The sequence below is a fragment of the Ursus americanus genome, chromosome 36, assembly GCF_024610735.1.
Source record: "Ursus americanus isolate L20-20 chromosome 36, mUrsAme1.1.p, whole genome shotgun sequence".
NCBI classification, from domain to species: Eukaryota; Metazoa; Chordata; class Mammalia; order Carnivora; family Ursidae; genus Ursus; species Ursus americanus.
In genome coordinates, this window is record NC_142162.1 from 1,487,520 (window position 1) to 1,503,500 (window position 15,981).

Genomic DNA, 15,981 nt, shown 5'->3' on the forward strand with positions numbered 1-15,981 from the left:
AATGTCTTCCATTGTTGGAACACTTAGGGACCCTTTATAGTAATTCTCAGAGGTTAGTTGAGACTCCAGGTTACCTTGGTGAGCTCTGTGGAATTTCCCAGGGAGTTTTGTTTGACTATCAAGTTGGTTTTCAAAATTTATGGCTTCCTCAAATGAAAATCCATGGGAAGCTTTAACATTTTCCATCACCTCATTAGTGAATGCAACACTGCGGTCAAGCTGCTAGCTGGAAAGAAAACATCCAAGATGTGTCCTGTGGGAATTTTGTCCAAGGGCTCTTACAAAAGATAGGGCTTTTTTGTAAAGGTTACGATAGGATATTTTTAAGAACAACAATGACAAAAATAGAATAAAAATCTGTTGACAGCACGGCAGAGGGACGGATTCTTAGCCAGCCATAGTTACTCCATCTAATATTTGTGTCTCTATTTATACCATCTAAACATAAAACAAATGGTTGCAGGAAATCTATTAAAATTTCTCAGGACCTCTTCACCAGAATTTATCCCGCACGTCAGCAATGCTTGAAAGTCATCAGGAGCTTAGAGAGTTCTCGGGATTTCATCAGCCTCAGGTCCATCCAGAAGTAGGTTTTGTTTACATAAGAACCAAAACTTCAAATAAAGATTTTAGGAATTGTTTTCCTTCTCTTCAAGGGTTAAAGGCAAAATGTCTTCATTTAGTTCTTTCCCTCCTGCTTTGGGGTTCTAAGCATCGCTGTTGCTTTTGTCTTTATTGTTTTATTCCTGGACTGAAATTTTGTCAATTTTTTTCTTGTTTGTTTTGGTTTTATATTTCAGTATCCTGATTTCATCTCCACTCAATTGTTTTATTTGTTTTCTGTGTCTATTATGCAGATTGTTTGGATGATTCATCAGATAAAAATTTGTTCCATAGGGACAAGGTCTGCAGATCTTAGGGGGTCTCAAAGTGTTGGGCGCATAATCAATAATGTTGTCTCTTCTAGGTTTTATCCTTTAAGTCTGCTCTTCTATAATTCTTCATCTACTGAAGCATTTGGCCAGGCTCCCCTGGGGCACCTGGAGAGACCAGGTCTGGCTCTTCCTTGTGCCTGTGGGGGCTGTGAAGGAGTTAGGTGTCCTTGCCTCGCAGGCCCAGCTCTGCCCATCCTATCTTCTCAGGGCAGCCCACCCTTAGTAGGGATGGGGAGGAAAGCCAGCCCAGCACCTTCAACTTAGAATTCTATGCCTGACTATTGATTAAATAGGAGAATAGGAAAAAAGACCTTTTTTGACATGAAAATATTAAAAAAAATTTTTTTTGTTTGTTTTTTTAACCTTCCTTCCATCCTGGTGTAATCAGGCTTCTAAATTGACCCACAATGATCCTGCCTGGGTGTGGGCTGGCCCTAGTGCCTTGCTTCTAATGAATGGAATAAGGCAGGAGTGATGGATATCACTTCCGAGATCAGGTTATAAAAGACTGAGTTGGTCTTGCTTGCTGTCTTTCTTGTTCTCTTGCTTCCTTGTTCTGATGAAGTCAGCTGTCTTCTTTTGAGCCACACCATGGAAAAGTCAATGCGGCAAGGAACTGAGGGAGGCCCCTGGTCGTTGTTCCTATGAGACCTCAGTCCCACACTTTAAGTCTATTACCAAAAAGAATAGCCACATCCTCCCCCAGTAGTAATCCCCTGGTATGTCTTCTAAGAAAGGAAGCAGAAAGAACACCACATGGATAATTATATTTCTAAGCCAGGGGTTCTCAACTGGGGGTAATTTTATCCCCAGAGGACATTTCGCAACATCTGGAGACATTTTCGATTGTCATGACTTGAGGTGGGGGACACTACTGGCACCTAGGGGGCAGAGACCAGTGGTGCTAGTAAACATCGTGCAGTGTAGAGGACAGACCCACAACAAAGAATTATGTCAGATGTGCGGGATCTGAATGTCAATAGTGCCAAAGTTGTCAGAAATCTTGTTCTAACTTAATAGTTTGATTCTTCAACTAGCAGTTGATGTCCCACCTATGGGTAGTTTGCCTATATACTTATCGTTTGTTAAGGCTGGCAAAGTGTCGACTATTACTAGATAGCAACTAGTTGCCAGGATTTAACCATGGGAGGCTAATAAGAGTACTGGGCATGAGACCTGCCAGCTACAGCAAACGAGTGCGAGAATGATTCCATAATTTCAGGAAACAAGGTCGTTTTTTTTTTTAAGCAGCGTCATCTTTTAGTGACTTCCTTCCTGTGATACTATGAATCATAATAAGAAAATACTATGTATTTGGTCTTTGTCCTGTTTCTAGCACAGAACTTCTAAAACCTGTGGGATTTCTTAAGAGGATAAAGGTAGCTCTTGTTATGTTAATGAGGTGGCTTTTGGAATGCCCCTGGGTCACCCAAGAATGGGGCCATACATCCTGGTAGAGGAGAGGGGCTGGGGGTTGAATTGATCTCCAAAGGCTGATGATTTAATCATCCATGCCATGTCATGAAGTCTCCATAAAAATCTAGAAACGGACAGAATTTGGATAGCTTCCAGGTTGGTGTACACAGGGAGGTGCTGGGAGAGGAGCACACCCAGGCTGGGCATAGAAGCTCCACGTCCCTTGCCATATACCTTGCCCTAACATCTCTTCCATCTGGATGTTCATCTGTATCCTTTATCATATTCTTTTATAATAAACTGGTAAATGTATGTAAATGTTTCCCTGAGTTTTGTGAGCCATTCTAGCTAATAAGTTGAATCTGAAAGGGTAGAGGTCAGGAGAACCTCTGATTTATAGCCAGTTGCTAAGAAGCACAGCTAGCAACCTGGACTTGGCGACTGGCATCTGAAATCCAGCAGGTGGACCTTTGGAACCTCCAATCTATAACTGGTTGGCCAGAAGCACTGGTGTTAACCTGAACTTGTAATTGGCTTCAGAAGTGGAGGGTGGTCTTTTGAGATTGATCCCCGTCCCTTTGGAATCTGAGTCTCTCTCTAGGTAGATAGTTCAGAATTGATTTGAACTGTAGAATACCTACCTGGTGTCCAGAGCATTGCTTGGTGGTGTGGGGGGAACCTCCTCCAGGGCCTTGCTCGTTCAGGGTGGGGTGGGGGTGGGGAGTTTAAACACTTACAGCCAAATTGTTAGCAAATTGTTAATCCATGTATCCCTAAAGTTCAGCATTAGTGAATATCTAGTAGGTTAGATTTTATAATAATTTACCTGCAACTAGAGCATAGACTATATTGCTTAAAGTTAAAAAACTTTTCTAGTATCGACTAGCTATGTAAATTTTGCTTTAGTATTACGTAAAACATGTCTGCAACCACAGCTCAGTCAAGCAGTCAGCATTCTACACATACACAGGAACTAGTTTGGCCAGTTGGACTAAATTAGCTGATCCTAATTGTTTATTATCTTCAATCAGATATTTAATGATTAGTTGGTAACTAGTCCCAGATTTGTTTTATGAACCAGCCATAAAGCCATTGTCAAAGGACAATCCCAAATTGGTTGGCAACTACGTTTCATGTGTTACTCCAGAATGTTTATTCATATGGAAAAGATATTGCAAGTTTCGTTAGGCTTATGACTTAAAAGCATAATTTTTTAAAAAAAAGCATAAATATTTTCAATGGAGTATGTTAACTCCAGGTTTCTGAGATTTTTAGCCTTCCACCCGTGATCTTAAGAATTTTTTTAGTCATCGTCTGTTCTAGTTACTATTGCTGCATAACAAACCAGCTCCAAACCTAGCAACATGAAAACAGCAGTTTTACTATCCACAGAGAATTCTTTTTTTTTTTTTTTTTTATTAATAATGATTTTTTATTATATTATGTTAGTCACCATATAGTACATCCCCGGTTTTCGATGTAAAGTTCGATGATTCATTAGTTGTGTATAACACCCAGTGCACCATGCAATACGTGCCCTCCTTACTACCCATCACCGGTCTATCCCATTCCCCCACCCCCCTCCCCTCTGTAGCCCTCAGTTTGTTTCTCATAGTCCATAGTCTCTCATGTTTCATTCCCCCTTCTGATTACCCCCCCTTTCTTTATCCCTTTCTTCCCCTACTGATCATTCTAGTTCTTATGTTCCATAGATGAGAGAAATCATATGATAGTTGTCTTTCTCTGCTTGACTTATTTCACTAAGCATTATCTCCTCCAGTGCCGTCCATGTTGTAGCAAATGTTGAGAACTCATTCTTTCTGATTGCTGAGTAATATTCCATTGTATATATGGACCACAACTTCTTAATCCAGTCATCTGTTGCAGGGCATCTCGGCTCCTTCCACGATTTAGCTATTCCACAGAGAATTCTGATAGGGCCTGGTGGGAATGTTTTGTCTCTGTTCCACTCTGTCCAGGGCCTCAGCCAGGAAGACTCAGTGTTGAGTGGTGACTTGAACAGCTGGCAACTGGAATCATCAGGAGACTTCTTCACTCACTTGCCAGCACCTGGGCTGCGATGACACAAAGGCTGGGCTCAGCCGGGGCTGTTGACCAGATCACTTACCTAGGGCCAGTTTCTCTCTCTGGCTTGGGCTTCTTACGGGGTGGTGGCTAAGTTCCAAGAGGGAACTTCCTGAGAGTGAGTGTTCCAGGAGACCCAGGTGTACGCTGTAGGGCCTTTTATGACCTACTTTCAGAAGTCACATGGCATTTCTTCCATACTCTGTTGCAGAAATCAGTGAACTGTGGCCTCCTGCCAAATCCAGCCTGCCACCTGTCGTTGTAAATAGTGTTGTTGGAGCATAGCCATGTCCATTCGTTTGCACTTTGTCTATGGCTACTTTTGTGCTACGATGCAGAGTTGAGTAGTTGCAACAGAGACCGTATGGTCTGCAAAGCCTAAGATGTTAACTGTCTGGCCCTTTACAGGATTGCTAAAGCAATCACAGCCTCTCAGTGTCAATGGAACCCTACTGTTGGTGGGAGGGAAGTCAAAGAAATACAGCCTTTTTTGAAAATTACCTTAGCACCTATTGACCTCTCAGATTTTTTTTAGAGATTTTATTTATTTGAGGGGGGGGAGAGAGAACACAGAGGGAGAGTAAGAGGGAGAAGCAGACTCCCCAAGGAGCAGAGAGCCTGATGCGGGACTCGATCCCAGGACCCCAAGATCATGACCCGAGCTGAAGGCAGATGCCCAACTGATTGAGCCACCCAGATGCCCACCTCTCAGATTTTTTAATGTGTATTTTTAGAAATACTTTTATTCAGTAGTTGGGGGTGGTTAAGAGAAAGGGAATGTAACTTCCAACAAGTCATACATTTGTGTGTGTAGACCTGAATACTAATACATACACGTATTTATGTAGAACTGAATACTATTAAAGATTTTTTTTTGGTAAATTATATAGACATTTTGTCATAAGGTAAAAGTAAGATGCAAATAGTGTATTCCAAAGGCTGGCTTTGATTTATCCTTCTATTTTAGAGGCTTGAAACTTAAATAACCCCCACTTTTTCTTTTATTGTGGTTAAATGTACATAACATAAAATTTGCCATTTTAACCATATTTAGTTGTATAGTTCAGTGGAATTAAATACAGTTGACTCTTGAACAACATAGGTTTGAACTGCGTGGGTCCAATTATACTCACAATATTACAGTACAGAACTATAGATTTATTTTCTCTTAAGATTTTTAAAAATTTTTTATTTAAATTCAATTTAATTAACATACACTGTATTATTAGTTTCAGAGGTTACCTCTTAGATTTTAATCATTGTTTGGTTTTTAATTTTGTAAGCTACTTAAAATAGTTCTTCTCACTATGTGAATACATGCTGAAGATCTGTGAGAACAAGTTTAAAAGTGGGAGTCAAATTTTATTCTTTTGAAATTTGCCGTGTCAGCTCCTGTGGATAAATATTTTCCTGGTAATTTTTTCAAAGAAAGGTTAGATGGGTTAACCCATGTTCACAGAGTTAATGCAAGGATAAAGAAGACCTTTAGTTCTTAAAAATAATAATAAAGCAAAGAGAGAGGGAGAGATGGTTAACAGTTGTCCAAACAGTCAGACTTCACTTGGTCAATGAGTTTCAGGTTTCAGAAATAACTATTTACTTATTTTTGAAAAACATTTTATTTAAGCTATATTGGTACCATTTTATTAACCCCAATTTCCTCATCTATGGAATGAAGGATTAGGTAGTCAGTGGTTCTCAATGCTGGCTGCATATTCAAATCATGGGGGCCCAGGTCCTTATCTTAGATAAGTAAATCAGAATGTCTGGAGGTTTGGGGCGCCTGGGTGGCACAGTGGTTAAGCGCCTGCCTTCGGCTCAGGGCGTGATCCCGGCGTTATGGGATCGAGCCCCACATCAGGCTCCTCTGCTGGGAGCCTGCTTCTTCCTCTCCCACTCCCCCTGCTTGTGTTCCCTCTCTCGATGCCTGTCTCTATCTCTGTCAAATAAATAAATAAAATCTTTAAAAAAAAAAAAAAAAGAATGTCTGGAGGTCGGGCCCCCACAGGTTTTAAAAGCTCCTCAGGTTATTTTCATAAATAGCCAGGGCAGAGAAATACATGGTTAGGTGACTGTGTGCTCCTTTACAGATGGTAACATTTTCTTGTTCTGTGCTTGTAAAGGGGATATGGAAATGGAAAGTTTCCCCATATTTTTTGCCAATGCTAATTGAGAAACTTATTTGGAATGAAAGTTGTACATTTTAATGATAACTGGCATGATTTAATATCTCACAGTCGTTTGGACTTGCTGATTTAGCACGAACCTAAGTCAAATATTTTGATTTTCACCCATCTTTGATTATCTGTCACTTCACACTATTCATTTACTGAACCCGACTATTTGTTTGCTAATGAACATGCTAGTATGACACCTCTTTTCAGATATTGACACACATCTGCAAGTATATATTAACAGTGTTTCTCAAACTTAAGGGTGCACATGAATCACTTGGGGAATCTTGTTAAAATGTAGATTCTGATTCAATAATTTTGGGGTGAGAAGCTGACTTAAGAATCTGCATTTCTAACAAGCTCCCAAATGATACCCATGTTACCCATCTGTCATCCATGGGCTTCTCCTTGAATAGCAAGGTATTAACATACCCATCCAGCCTGGCTAATTGAACTCAGAACTGCAAAGTCAATCTCAGAACTGATTAAGAGAAAGAATGAGGTCACAGGGAAAAGAGAAGGGGTGCTAGAGTCACTTTAAAATTCATTATACTATGCATAATGGTGCCTCTTTTTTATTTTTGAAAGAAATAACCCACTGAGGAAATTATAGAACTCTGTTGCTGGTTCTTTCTTCAGGCTTTACCAATAATTCTTTTCTTCACCCTGTGATATCTGCCCTCTACAATATAGACCTCATGCAGTGGCTATCCTGCAGGTACATTTAGCAGCCGAGAACCTATTTCATTAGGACGGTATAGTATAGCGGTGATGCATTGAACTGGGTGTTGGAAGACCTGGGTTCTTGTCTTTACCACCTTTTGACCTTGTGACCTTGAACAGGTCAGTTAATCTCCTTGAGTCTCAATCTTGTCTTTAAATCTGAGCTAATAATCCCTGCCATATTAAGTTATTAAGAGAAGCAAAGAAGATGGTTGTAAAAGTGCTTTTTAAATTACAAAGGGACTTATACATGTAAGTTATTATCGTCCATAGAATATTCTTTTTTTAACTTCTTTTTATTGAGGTATAATTGACATACACTGTATTAGTTTCAGGTGTACAACATAATAATTCCGTATTTGTATATATTGTGAAAGATCACCACAATAAATCTAGTTAACATCCGTCCACTATGCATAGTCACAGAATTTTTTTTTCTTGTGATGAGAACTTTTAGGATGTATTCTGTTAGCAACTTTCAAATATGCAATAGTGTATTATTAACTCTAGTTGCCATGTTGTATATAACATTCCCATGACTTACTTATTTTCTAACTGTCAATTTGTATCTTCACTCCCTCCTCCTCCCATTTCTGGCAACCACCAAACTGTTCTCTGTATCTTCCATAGAGTATTCTTGACTATAGACCCACATGGATGCTGTTAACTCTCAACTATCTTTTCTAGTAGAAGGAGCATTAATAGGAATTAGATGGCAAATAAGGCACCTGGGGTTTTTCTGTGTCTCCTGGGTTCTAAGAATAAAAAGACGGAGTTTTAAGAGAGTTATGGAAGAAAGTCTGAATAAAGAATCCTAGGGGGAAATGCTGGTGAATTCAGACTTTGTTACTCATCATCCCAGATAGTTAACACCACTGTCTTCTTTTCAATTCCTTAGCTGGTGTTGAGAATTATTAGAGATGTGGATGGGAAGACCTATCCAAATGATTGTGATTGAAAGCCATTTTTTAATTAAAAAAAATAAAAGAAAGTAAACAGATTTCTCTGATTCTTTCAATGGACTCAATTTAGAGAAATCGTTAACACCATGTGTTTCCTTCACTCTCTAGGATGCTTGCTGCAGACCAATAATTTCCTATCATAATTATACATCAAAGAAGCTTGGTTTTCATTACAATAGGTAAATAAACTAATAATTTGGAAAAAACTGATTCAGCATCTGTAGTTAGATTATAAGGTCTATATGATTAGATAGTTAAACTCGTAAATGACCTCAGGGTGAAAATCTACAAGTAGAAAATCGAATTAACTTTATATGTTAATAGCAATGAAGCAGTTTTCCCTAAGCAAGTAGCCATCTCTGTACTGGGGAACCTTAGGTAGGACCTGGGAAGGAACCCTTTATAAAAATTCCAAGGGGCTTGACTGAAGCCAAAGCAAAACTAGACCAATAAACTGACCCATTCCGTACCGGTGTATAGTTCTAGAGATTAGGTAGAAAGGAGAATATATTTTTTTTGTGCTTATTTTGTCCCAGCCACAGTTCTGGGACCTTTAGCAGCTTCGTCAAGGGCCAAAACCACTTACTTCTTTCATTGAGACTTTCATAGCATTAGGCTGGTGTCTGCTAATCTTGAATAAATTTGGTGACCTTTCTTAGTGTACCTTATTACATCCCTGAATACTCAGAGTTGCATTCCTTCCTCAACTGAAGAAGAAATTGAGGACGAATACTCCTTCTCGACTACCTTTGTGATGGTTAATTCTGTGTGTCAACTTGGCTAGGCTATGGTGCCCCATTGTTTGGTCAAACACCAATCTAGATGTTGCTGTGAAGATATTTTTTAGATGTGATTAACTTTCAAATCAGTAGACTTTGAGAAAAACAGTACATTCCATAAGGTGAGTGGGCTTCATCCAATCAGTTGAAGACCTTAAAAACAAAGACTGAGGTTTCCTGAAGGAGAAGGAATTCTCCTCAAGACTGCAACATAGACACTCAACCTGTTTCCAGCCTACCCACCTGCCCTACAGATTTCAGACTTGCCAGCCCTCACAATTGTGTGAGCCAATTCCCTAAAATCAATCTCAAGATTCTCTCTCCCTCTGTCCCTACCACCCCCCTCTAAAAATATGTATCTTGCTATATATATCCCATTGTTTCTGCTTCTCTGGAGAACCCTGACTAATATAACCTTTTTAATAAGAATGTTATTCCTAGTGAAATAAGTCAGACAGAAAAAGACAAATACTGTATGATCTCACTTACATGAGGAACCTAAAATAAAGGAACTCATAAAAACAGAGAACAGATTGCTGGTTGCTAGAGTCAGAGAATGGCTTGGGGATGGGGCAGGTAATGAGTGAAGGTGGTCAAGAGGTACAAGCTTCCAGTCATCAGATAAGTTCTGGGGATGTCATGTAGAGCATGGTGACTATAGTTAACAACTCTGTGTTGTATATTTGAAAGTTGCTAAGAGAATAGATCTTAAAAGTTCTAATCACAGGGGCGCCTGGGTAGCGCAGTCGTTAAGTGTCTGCCTTCGGCTCAGGGCGTGATCCCGGCGTTCCAGGATCGAGCCCCACATCCGTCTCCTCCGCTGGGAGCCTGCTTCTTCCTCTCCCACTCCCCCTGCTGTGTTCCCTCTCTCGCTGGCTGTCTCTCTGTCACATAAATAAATAAAATCTTTAAAAAAAAAGTTCTAATCACAAGAAAAAAATGTTGTAACTATGTGAGGTGATGGATGTTAACTTACTGCAATAATCATTTTACAATATATACGTACATCAAATCATCATGTTGTATAGCTCAATACAATGTTATATGTCAGTTATAGCCAATAAAACAGAGGATGGGAAGGAAAGTTATTCCTTTATCTTTACTTTTAGCAATTTTTTCTTTGAAACTGGGATTGAGTTTTTAATTTACATCAATTACTTGCATTTATGTGCAAGCATTTCTTCATGGGTTCATGGCTTTTTTTAGTAATAGCTCTAACAGATTTCTATTGTGCAGCTTATTTTTTTAAAAAGAACTTTAGGGGCGCCTGGGTGGCGCAGTCGTTAAGCGTCTGCCTTCAGCTCAGGGCGTGATCCCGGCGTTCTGGGATCGAGCCCCACATCAGGCTCCTCCGCTATGAGCCTGCTTCTTCCTCTCCCACTCCCCCTGCTTGTGTTCCCTCTCTCGCTGGCTGTCCCTCTCTCTCTGTCGAATAAATAAATAAATAAAAATCTTTAAAAAAATAATAAAAAATAAAAAGAACTTTATCATTCAGGGGTTCCTGGGTGGTTCACTTGGCTAGGTGTCTGACTCTTGATTTCGGCTCATATCATGATCTCAGGGTCATGAGATCCAGCCCTGTGTGGGCACCCTCTCCCCTGTTCACACACACACTCCCTCTAAAATAATAAATAAATAAATAAATAAATAAATAAATAAATAAAATCTTTAAAAAAAAAGAACTTTATCGTTCGTCTTTTCCAGAAAATAACATTCCAAATTACATTTAATAGGAAGTAAAGTTAAAATATAAATACAAAGTAATTTCTTCATACGTCTCTGTCACAATTTTTTTCAAATGGAACTTTTAAAAATATTTTAAGTCTTTAGGATGTCTATTAGATACTGTCCATTTCCTTTACGTCAAAATATAATTAGTTATAGATGGGGATTATGGGAGGGGAAGAAGTGTATTTGCATGAATTTAAGACACCAAAGAGTACAAGATTGTTAGTAAGAATGACCACAGAGTACAAATGCTGATTTGCAAGGAGGAAGGTAGTGCTATTAATAGTGATAAGTTAACAATCCTTTTAGAATTTCTCCCAATAAACTGGTAGCATGTAGAACACATGGCTACCTTAAATTCCCTTCTAATCTCCCTCTTTGCCTGAAGCCTCAGTGGCGTCCCACTGGAAGAGCAACTTTCCAAGACTGTCATGAATGCCTTCTTCACTAGGGCTTGTGTGGCAAGTAGGTGCTTCTTTGGGCCTTGGTGATAGAAACACACATAAAATGGATTAGTGTTTAAAGAATAAAAAAGAACTCATCCAGTTCCTAAGGGGAAGAAGAAGTTCAGAAAGATCAGCAACATTTTTTTTGAGTACCCATCAAACACAAAACACCTTACTCAGGCTGTTGGGTATGGTTCCCCCCCTCCAAAAAGAGTAGAAAACATACCTCGTATCTTCAAGGAAATTGCAAAGGGGCTGATTTTTAAAAAGCAGAAGATACACCAACTGTTTATTTTTTTTAATTTTATTTATTTATTTGACAGAGAGACCGTGAAAGAGGGAACACAAGCAGGGGGAGTGGGAGAGGGAGAAGCAGGCTTCCCACTGAGCAGGGAGCCGGATGTGGGGCTCAATCCAGGACCTTGGGATCATGACCTGAGCAGAAGGCAGATGTTTAACGACTGAGCCACCCAGGCGCCCCACACCTACTGTTTAAAAAGCTCCCAGAGAGGGGTGCCTGGGTGGCTCTTGGCTTCACTAAGGTCAAGATCTTGGGATTGAGGAATTGAGCTCCTCTTCAGTGCTGAGCATGGAGCCTGCTTCGGATTCTCTCTTTCCCTCTCCTTTGCCCCTCACCCCCTCCAGCACTCTCTCTCCCTCTAAATAAATAAATAAATAAATAACTCCCAGAGAGACTTAGATTCTACATTTTGGCTATGGCAGAAGTTGTCCCCATTACCGTAATTTCTTAGGAATCCTTTATGTCCCCCGAGGAGGTAAAGCCAGCTCTGTTTCTTTCTCCAATACAAGCACCCCACAGCAACTATGACAACTCTGTGCTCTGCACAGAACTTTTCCAGAGGTTGGTGTCTCAGAGTTTCCCTTAGCACTTGGTAGCAAAATTGACCATTTGAGAGTAGAGGATAAAAGCAACGTGGGAAGGTATGTCGATGTATTTAAGTAGAGTGTATATAAGGGAATGTGATGTCCAACCTTGTTTTTCCTTCCTTCATCCTACCAGAACCAGTTTGAGTATTCATTATCCAGTTAGTAGAATTCGCAGATCTGAATAGAAGTTTCCTTTTTTGGGGGCGCCTGGGTGGCACAGTCAGTTAAGTGTCTGACTCTTGGTTTCGGCTCAGGTCTGATCTCAGGGTCTTGAGATCAAGCCCTGCACTGGGCATGGAGCCTACTTAAGATTCTCTCTCCCTCTGTCCCCACCACCCCCCTCTAAAATAAGTAAATAAATCTTACGAAAAAAAAAGTTTCCTTGTCTGTCCGAAGGATGATTATAGCTAGTGATTGGAAGCCTGGCATTTCCGGAGAGGAAGAGGTGGCAGTAGCCCTTTTCCAACTTTTAGACAGTGGTGAGAATTCTGCCCCTTTGTCTTTAAGCATTATAGTAACAGACTTCGACTTTTTCTTTCAGCATTTTATTCCAGAGAAAGAGAAGAGTCAGGGATGAGTCTAAAGTTTTTAGCTTGAGCCACTGGAAGGATGGAGTTACCTTACCTAAATAAACAGAGGCAGACACTCAGGGAAAAGCAAGTTTTGGGGAAAAGATCAAGAGTTCAGTTTTGGGTGTGTGAAAATCGAGATGCCTATTAGACATCCAAGTAGAGACACTGAGTAGGCAGTTGGATCTATGAGTGTAGACAAGTCAGGGCTAGAAATAGAACTATGGAAGCCATCTACACACATGAGACTCCCAAGGGAGAAAACGTGGATAGAATGTAGGACAAAGAGCCAAGACTGAGTCGGGAGCTTGCCTGCCTTTAGAGTCAGAGAGACAGGAGGAACCAGTCGAGAACACTGAAGAGTGATGGCCACTGAGGGCAGTGGCAAGCCAGGAGAGCAGGGTATCCTAAAACCCAGAGGAAGGAAATGTTTCAAGGAAGAAAAAGAAAGTGATCTAGTGTTGAGAACACTGCTGATGGGCAAGTGAGGATAATGGAAATGTGCCTTGGATTTTACAACCTGGGAGACATTAGTAAGCATAACAAAGGCAATTTATGTGGAAAGGTAGGGATAGAGGTCCGAGTGAGTGGGTCCAGGAGAGAATGGGAGAAGAATTGTAGGCATGGGGATAGATGATTATTTTGAGGAATTTTTCTGCAGAGGGAACAGAAATAGAGCAGTTAGCTGGAGGCAAAAGTGAGGTCAAGAGTGCTGTTATTGTTGTTTAAGTGGAAGCGATACCGTATTTGTATATTAATGGAAATGTAGAGAAGGAAAAAAAATATCGATGCATCAGAGAGAGGGGAGCAATTGCTGGAGCTATTCTCAGAATGTCTCAAAGAACCTTCTGCCAAATTTTGTTCTCATTCTATGCACAATGAATGCCAGCAACTCTGGTTATGGAAATAGTTTCTGCAGGGACAGAGTAGAAAGCTATTTGAAAGCCTCCATCTCTGTATCCTGGAGCCCGAGGGCAGGGTGTATGGACGAAAATGTTGACCAATATCTCAGCTTTGACCCTAGAATACATATCTATATTTGTATATATGTATATATTTCTGGGCATCCACACAAATACCACCCAAACAGTGTAGGTTAGAATAAGACCTCACTAAAACAGATTTCATATTATTTGTGATCATCTGAAGGGAGAAAATCAGAATTTTCCCTTTTAATTCAGAGATACTGTCTTCATAGAAAATTAAGGCTATTTAAAAAATTATATGGGAAAGTTTGCATCTTAGCATCACTTAGCATGATGTTGTCAAAGTTCATCCATGTAGAATGCAGAGTTTCCTTCCTTTTAAATGCTGAATAAAATTCCATTGTATGTTGGGGAAAAACAGAGCTTTTCCCCTAAGGTCAGGAACATGGCAGGGATGTCCACTATCACCACTGTTGTTCAACATAGTACTAGAAGTCCTAGCCTCAGCAATCAGACAACAAAAAGAAATAAAAGGCATTCAAATCATCAAAGAAGAAGTCAAGCTCTCACTCTTCACAGATGACATGATACTTTATGTGGAAAACCCAGAAGACTTCACCCCCGTATTGCTAGAACTCATACAGAAATTAAGCAAAGTGGCAGGATATAACATCAGTGCACAGAAATCAGTTGCATTTCTATACACCAACAAGGAGACAGAAGAAAGAGACATTAAGAAGTCGATCCCATTTACAATTTCATCAAAAACCATAAGATACCTAGGAATAAACCTAACCAAAGAGGCAAAGGATCTATACTCTAAAAACTACAGAATTCTTATGAAAGAAATTTAGGAAGACACAAATGTAAGAACATTCCATGCTCACGGAAAGGAAGAACAAATATTGTTATAAAGTCTATACTACCCAGAGCAATCTACACATTCAATGCAATCCCTATCAAAATACCATTAACATTTTTCACAGAACTGGAGCAAATAATCCTAAAATTTGTACAGAACCAGAAAAGATCCCAAGTAGCCAAAGGAATGTTGAAAAAGAAAACCAAAGCTGGTGGCATCACAATTCCGGACTTCAAGCTCTATTACAAAGCTGTAGTAATTATCAAGACAGCATGGTATTGGCACAAAAACAGACACATAGGCCAATGGAACAGAATAGAGAACCCAGAAATGGACCCTTGCCTCTTTGGGCAACTAATCTTTGACAAAGCAGGAAAAAACATCCAGTGGAAAAAAGTCTCTTCAATAAATGGTGCTGGGAACATTGGACAGCTACATGCAAAAGAATGAAACTTGACCACTATCTCACACCATACACAAAAATAAACTCCAAATGGGTGAAAGACCTCGAGGTGAGACAGGAATCCATCAAAATTCTAGAGGAGAACATAGGCAGCAACCTCTACGACATTGGCCAAAGCAACCTTTTTCATGACACATCCCCAAAGGCAAGAGAAACAAAAGATAAAATGAATTTATGGGACTTCATCAAGATAAAAAGCTTCTGCACAGCCAAGGAAACAGTCAAAAAAACTAAGAGGCAGCCCACGGAATGGGAGAATATATTTGCAAATGACACTACAGATAAAGGACTGGTATCCAAGATCTACAAAGAACTTCTCAAACTTAATACATGAGAAACAAATAAACAAATCAAAAAATGGGCAGAATATATGAACAGACACTTTTCCAATGAAGACATACAAATGGCTAACAGACACATGAAAAAATGTTCAAAATCATTAGCCATCAGGGAAATTCAAATCAAAACCACACTGAGATACCACCTTACGCCAGTTAGAATGGCAAAAATAGACAAGGCAAGAAACAACAATTGTTGGAGAGGATGTGGAGAAAGGGGATCCCTCCTACATTGTTGGTGGGAATGCAAGTTGGTACAGCCACTCTGGAAAACAGTGTGAGGTCCCCTTAAAAGGTTAAAAATTGAGCTACCCTATGATCAGCCATTGCACTACTGGGTGTTTACCCCAAAGATACAGACGTAGTGAAGAGAAGGGCCATATGCACCCCAATGTTCATAGCGGCAATGTCCACAATAGCTAAATCGTGGAAGGAGCCGAGATGCCCTTCAACAGATGACTGGATTAAGAAGTTGTGGTCCATATATACAATGGAATATTACTCAGCTATCAGAAAGAACGAATTCTCAACATTTGCTGCAACATGGACGGCACTGGAGGAGATAATGCTAAGTGAAATAAGTCAAGCAGAGAAAGATAATTATCATATGGTTTCTCTCATCTATGGAACATAAGAACTAGGATGATCGGTAGGGGAAGAAGGGGATAAAGAAAGGGGGGGTAATCA

General features: G+C 40.0%; 1 long non-coding RNA gene and 1 pseudogene across 1 annotated transcript in view; one reads left to right on the forward strand and one right to left on the reverse strand.

Annotated features, from left to right (window-relative positions):
• Positions 1–15,981, forward strand: part of LOC123801952 (uncharacterized) — a 42,304-nt gene that overhangs the window by 18,275 nt on the left and 8,048 nt on the right. The gene's annotated exons all lie outside the window — the stretch shown is intronic.
• Positions 397–1,005, reverse strand: LOC148107027 (52 kDa repressor of the inhibitor of the protein kinase pseudogene; annotated as a pseudogene).